Source organism: Rana temporaria, chromosome 7, assembly GCF_905171775.1.
Source record: "Rana temporaria chromosome 7, aRanTem1.1, whole genome shotgun sequence".
Classification (NCBI taxonomy): Eukaryota; Metazoa; Chordata; class Amphibia; order Anura; family Ranidae; genus Rana; species Rana temporaria.
In genome coordinates, this window is record NC_053495.1 from 149743544 (window position 1) to 149749543 (window position 6000).

The window sequence follows — 6000 nt, forward strand, 5'->3', positions numbered from 1 at the left end:
CTTGCACATGATTGGATGATAAAATCAGCAGAGCTTCCCCTCAGTTCAGATCTACAGCAACTGCACTTCCAAGTGCACTTGTAGTACAGAATGGATTTGCCTTTAGTAAATCAACCCCCAAGTGTCACATAATTGTGAAGTGGAAGGAAAATATAGACGCACCTTTCGCTGCAATTACAGCTGCAAGTCTGTTTGGGGATGTCTCTACCAGCTTTGCACATCTAGAGAGGGACATTTTTCCGCATTCTTCTTTGTAAAACGGCTCATGTTCTGTCAGATTGGATGGAGAGCGTCTGTGAACAGCAATTTTCAAGTCTTGCCACAGATTCTCAATTGGATTTAGGTCTGGACTTTGACTGGGCCATTCTAACACATGAATATGCTTTGATCTAAACCATTCCATTGTAGCTCTGGCTGTATGTTTTAAGGTCGTTGTTCTGCTGGAAGGTGAACCTCCTCCCCAGTCTCCTCTTTTGCAGACTCTAAGGCCCCGTACACACGGCCGGATCGATCCGCTGGGATTTATCCGCGGATCAGTTCCAGCAGATAGATCCGGTCGTGTGTACGGCCTAGCGGACATTTTCAGGCGGATAAAAATCCAGCCGACGGATTTTCAGCGGATAAAAATTTCTTGGCATGCTAAGAAATCTATCCGCTGGAATCCTGTCCGCCGGACTTATCCGGTCGTCTGTACAGACTCACCGGATAAGTCCGTCCGATCCCATCCCTCGCATGCGTCGTAATGATTCGACGCATGCGTGGAAGTATTTACCTTCCAGGGTCGCGCACGTCGCCGCGTCATCGTCGTGGCGACGGCGCTGCCACGTCACCGCGGGGAGTTTGATCTGATGGTGTGTACAGCTATCAGATCAAAATCCGCCAGAGGTCCGGCGGACCGTTTCCAGCGGAAATCCTCTCGTGTGTACAAGGCCTAACAGGTTTTCTGTTAGGATTGCCCTGTATCTGTCTCCATCCATCTTCCCATCAACTCTGACCAGCTTCCCTGTCCCATCTGAAGAAAAGCATCCCCACAACATGACACTGCCACCACCATTTTTCATGCTCCGGGTGATGCGCAGTGTTAGTTTTCCGCCACACATAGCGTTTTGCTTTTAGGCCAAAAAGTTCAATTTTGGTCTCATCTGATCAGAGCTCCTTCTTCCACATGTGTGCTGTGTCCCCCACATGGCTTCTCGCAAACGGGACTTCTTAAGGCTTTATTTCAACAATAGTTTTCTTCTTGCCACTCTTCCATAAAGGCCAGATTTGTGGAGTGCACCACTAATAGTTATCCTGTGGAAAGATTCTCCCATCTGAGCTGTGGATCTCTGCAGCTCCTCCAAGTTACCTCTTGGCTGCTTCTCTGATTAATGCTCTCCTTGCCCGGGTCCGGTCAGTTTAGGTAGACGGCCATGTCTTGGTTGGTTTGCAGTTGGGCCATACTCTTCCCATTTTCAGATGATGGATTGAACAGTGCTCCATGATTTGTTCAAAGCTTGGGATATTTTTTTTTCTAACTTAACCCTGCTTCCCTAACCACTTCAATACTGGGCATTTTCACCCCCTTCCTGCCCAGACCAATTGCGCGGTCGTGCGACGTGGCTCCCAAACAAAATTGATGTCCTTTTTTTCCCACAAATAGAGATTTCTTTTGGTGGTATTTTATCATCTCTGCGGTTTTTATTTTTTGCGCTATAAACAAAAAAAGACTGACAATTTTGAAAAAAACGCAATATTTTTTACTTTTTGCTATAATAAATATCCCAATTTAAAAAAAACAAAAAAAAAACATTTATTTTTCTCAGTTTAGGCAAATATGTATTCTTCTACATATTTTTGGTAAAAAAATCGCAATAAGCGTATAGTGATTGGTTTGCGCAAAAGTTATAGCGCCTAAAAAATAGGGGATAGATGTATGATTATTTATTTTTTTACTATTAATGGCAGTTATCTGTGATTTTTGACAGATCGGACACTTTTGACACTATTTTGGGACCATTCACATTTATACAGCGAATAGTGCTATAAATATGCATTGATTACTGTATAAATGTGACTGTCAGGGAAGGGGTTAACACTAGGGGGCGATCAAGGGGTTAAATGTGTGCCCTAGGGAGTGATTCTAACAAGTACAAGGGACACACCATCGGTCTTCTCTCTCTGACAGGACGTGGATCTCTGTGTTAACACACAGAGATCCACGTGTGTAACTGCCGATTGCGGGTACCTGGCGGACATCGTGGCCGCCAGGCACGCACATCGGCACCCGAGTCACGTGGCGGGCACCCGCCCCCTAGTGGCCTAGAGAGTTGAGGATGTCATATGACGTTCACCCAGGTTGACAGAGCCACCTTGTGGACGTCATATGACTATAGGAGGGATGGGAAGTGGTTAAACGTCTCCACAACTTTACCCCTGACCTGTCTGGTGTGTTCCTTGGCCTTCGTGATGCTGTTTGTTTACAAAGTTTCTCGATTCAAACTTGGTATGAGATTTATAAATTAATAAATCTCATACCAAGTTTGAATTGCACTATGGAGAGGTGTTTTTTTTTCATACTTTTGGGTACTTGATTGATTGCCTACCCCTTTTTGGAGACTTGAGTGTATCTGGTCCGCCTTCCTCCCTATTCCTGCAAGCTGCCGTTGGATGCAGATCCAGAGAGAGATCATCTTTACTGTCTACATTGAGCTTGCTTTTCAGTAACCGTGCAACCATGTGGTGGAGGGGCACGTGTGCTGGTGGTGTCATTATCGAGTACTCATTCTTTGTCACATCTATTCAACTAGTTGTGATCCACAAATTAATTTTAGTTAATTTATGGACTATTGGATTACTCCATAGACCCCTTGAGGACTATTTATTAATTTTTCATTTTTCTGAGTGGTCACTGTATCCAATATTCTCTTTCATCACCATCACTAGTTTATTATATATTTTATTTTGAGCGCAGCTCCATATATTACAACATTATTTGTAAACAATGTTGAAAATTATTTATCTTTTTCCTTCCACTTCACAATTATGTGCCACTTTGTGTTGGTCTATTACATAAAATCAGGACGTACTAAACTGCATATTTGGATATCGGGATGATTGGATTATTGGCTGCAATACTGAGAACTCTCACTAGATGTCAGTGCACTTTATACACATATATATGGTAATGACTCAAAATATGTTATTCATTCCTGCAGTGCTTGATACAATGTTGCAATTCAAGTTTACATTTTTGGTTGTTACATGACAAAATGTGCAAAATTTCAAGGGGTTTGAATATTTTTCAAGGCACTGTAATTTTCCCCTGCCAGGATGGCGGTCTGAGAGAGCATTAATACATTTTGACTGCTTTAGTAAAGGTCTTACACAGGGCTGAAAGGTGGGTGGTAAAAGCATTGTAGAGGTTCTATATAATTACCACCCTGATGCTTTTAAACGAAAGTAAAACTATAAGTGGTACTTGTCACATAGAATAAGCAAATTATGGCTTGAGCGAGGTACAGACCTCCATTTGTAGTAAACATTTATGTTTTATATTTAGCTGTCTGTCTCGTGTTCCACTATAAGGTGCCCCTACGAGTGCAGAAATTATCCAAAAAGTTATTTTGCAAGACTGCTGTCTGCAGCTAGTTTGAGCATACACAGATACACATTGGAGAAGGGAGGCATGGATAGAAAGCAAGTTATTAGAAACATGTTTAATCCATCTTTTCCATGTGGGGTCAGCTGGGTCGTCTCCTGGTGCAATAGACATGTAATGGTTGTCCAATCTGTTTAACAGTTGATGTTCATCTAATTTTTAAACCTTTTGCATAATGCCGGCCATAGACGGTTCGAATCAGCAGGAGCCGGACAAAATTCGAGCCATGTATGGGCAGGCTGAATGTACCTAAATTGATCGATTGATTAACTTGGGTACAACCAGCCTGTCAGTTTTTACATGTTAAATTTGCTATCAGCTTTTATAGTCGCTGTGTTCTCCCGGCAGGGATGGCTTCCCAAACCAGGAAAACACAATGGCGACCCATGTTTGCAGGAAAGAAATGTACTCCATCTATGGCCGTCCTTAGAGTACCTTTACAGCTTGCAACCTTATAACTTCCAACTAGGTTGTAAGGTGCCCCAATATTTTAAAACAAATACAAAATGATATGAGCTGCCATTTCTGACTCTTGAGCAATGTAAGAGCTAACTTTCATGCAATAATTACCACTTTTGAGCACTGGTCATTCTCGCACAATTTTCCTTTCTCTGTAGAAAACAAAACAATCAGCACAACATTCATAAACTGGCCAAACCTTTTGAGGGATCCAGGAGGTGTGGTGATGCAGATGAGCAATTGCCCATTATTCCCAGTAAAAGTTCTATTACAGTAGGGTTGTCCCAATACCACTTTTTTAAGACTCGCCGATACCAATTACCTATATACATATTTTTAATCTCATGTGACAGTGGCACATGTGTCAGTATTTCATTTTTTTTAAGGGGGGGGGGGGTGGACAGTGTCAGTGTGTTTTTTTTATTTTTTATTATTTTTTACAATTCATTTTTTTTTATTATTTGTTGCAATTCTTTTTATTTTTTATCAGCCCTGTTGGGGGGCTTTGGTAAGATATCAGGGGTCTTAACAGACCCCTGACATCTCCCCTTTGAGACAGGGAAAGGGACTAGGGATACAGATTCCCCAGTCCCTTTTCTCAGCAGCCTCAGCTGCGCTGAAAATGAATGGAGAGAAGACAGCGGCTCCTCTCCCTTCATAAACTGAAACACAGTTTACGATATTTCAGTTATGTGAATGGACAGAGTCAGTGATCACTGACTCTTTACATTCAGGAAAAATACAGTAGGAGCCAGATTTACCAGCTCCTACCTCCGCTCTCCATCCTGACAGATCGATGAGGTGGAGGAGTAGAACGGATGGGGACGGCAGCACGGAGGGGGAGAAGAAAGGGGACAGCGACACGGAGGAGAAGAGAGGGGGACAGCAGCACAAAGGGGGACACAGATCAGCACGGAGGGGGACACAAGCAAAGCAGCAGAACGGAGAGGGACTGGAGGAGGATGCGGGTACAGTCAGCGGTGATCGCGTGTAGGAGAGTTACAAGCACCGATCACCGCTGGTTTCACTAAAGCAGCTGAAAGCTGGACTTTGAAACCTATACAGGGAGATCGGTGCTTGCAACTCTCCCACCACACTGATCACCGCTGACTGAGTACTCGGGCAAATGCTCCGTATCGATACCGATACTAGTATCGGTATCGGGACAACCCAATATAGCAGCCATGAGTATGTGCCCTGTTGCATGTTTTTTCCCCAGCAATAGACATTTATGCCCTACATTAGAGCTGCGCGATTCTCGAAAAAATGAGAATCACAATTTTTTTGCTTAGAATAAAGATCACGATTCTCACGGTGTAACATAATTTTTCACATTATACAAAAAAAAATGGGTAATGTTACTGTTCAGTTTTTTATTTTTTTTTATTAATTTAAGTGTTTTTTTTCCCCCAAAAAATTGCGTTTGAAAGACCACTGCGCATATACAGTGTGACTTAAATATTGCAACAACTGCCATTTTATTCTCTAGGGTCCCTGCTAAAAAATATAATGTTTGGGGGTTCCAAATCATTTTCGGTTTCTGAAAGATTGTTCAACAATCATGCAATTAGTGAACACAACTTTACAGACAATTTCGACCGTGGCCCGTATGTCGATGGATCCGAAGCAAAAACTTTTACCGTTTCAACGGAAATGTATATGTGTATGTTATAATCTAAACCAAAATAATATTCTGTCTTGTATAATTTATATATGTTTTTATTGTTATTTAACAATCACTACGAACATGGAAACAATCATGTAAACAACAATAAAGAAAATATTTTCCAAACAAGGAAAAAACATGTGAAAAAAAATGTGTATAAACGTGAGAAATTCCCACAATGATGTTGGGATAAAAAGCTGCCAGTACCAAAAACCTAGGATACCAAAAGTTTAGA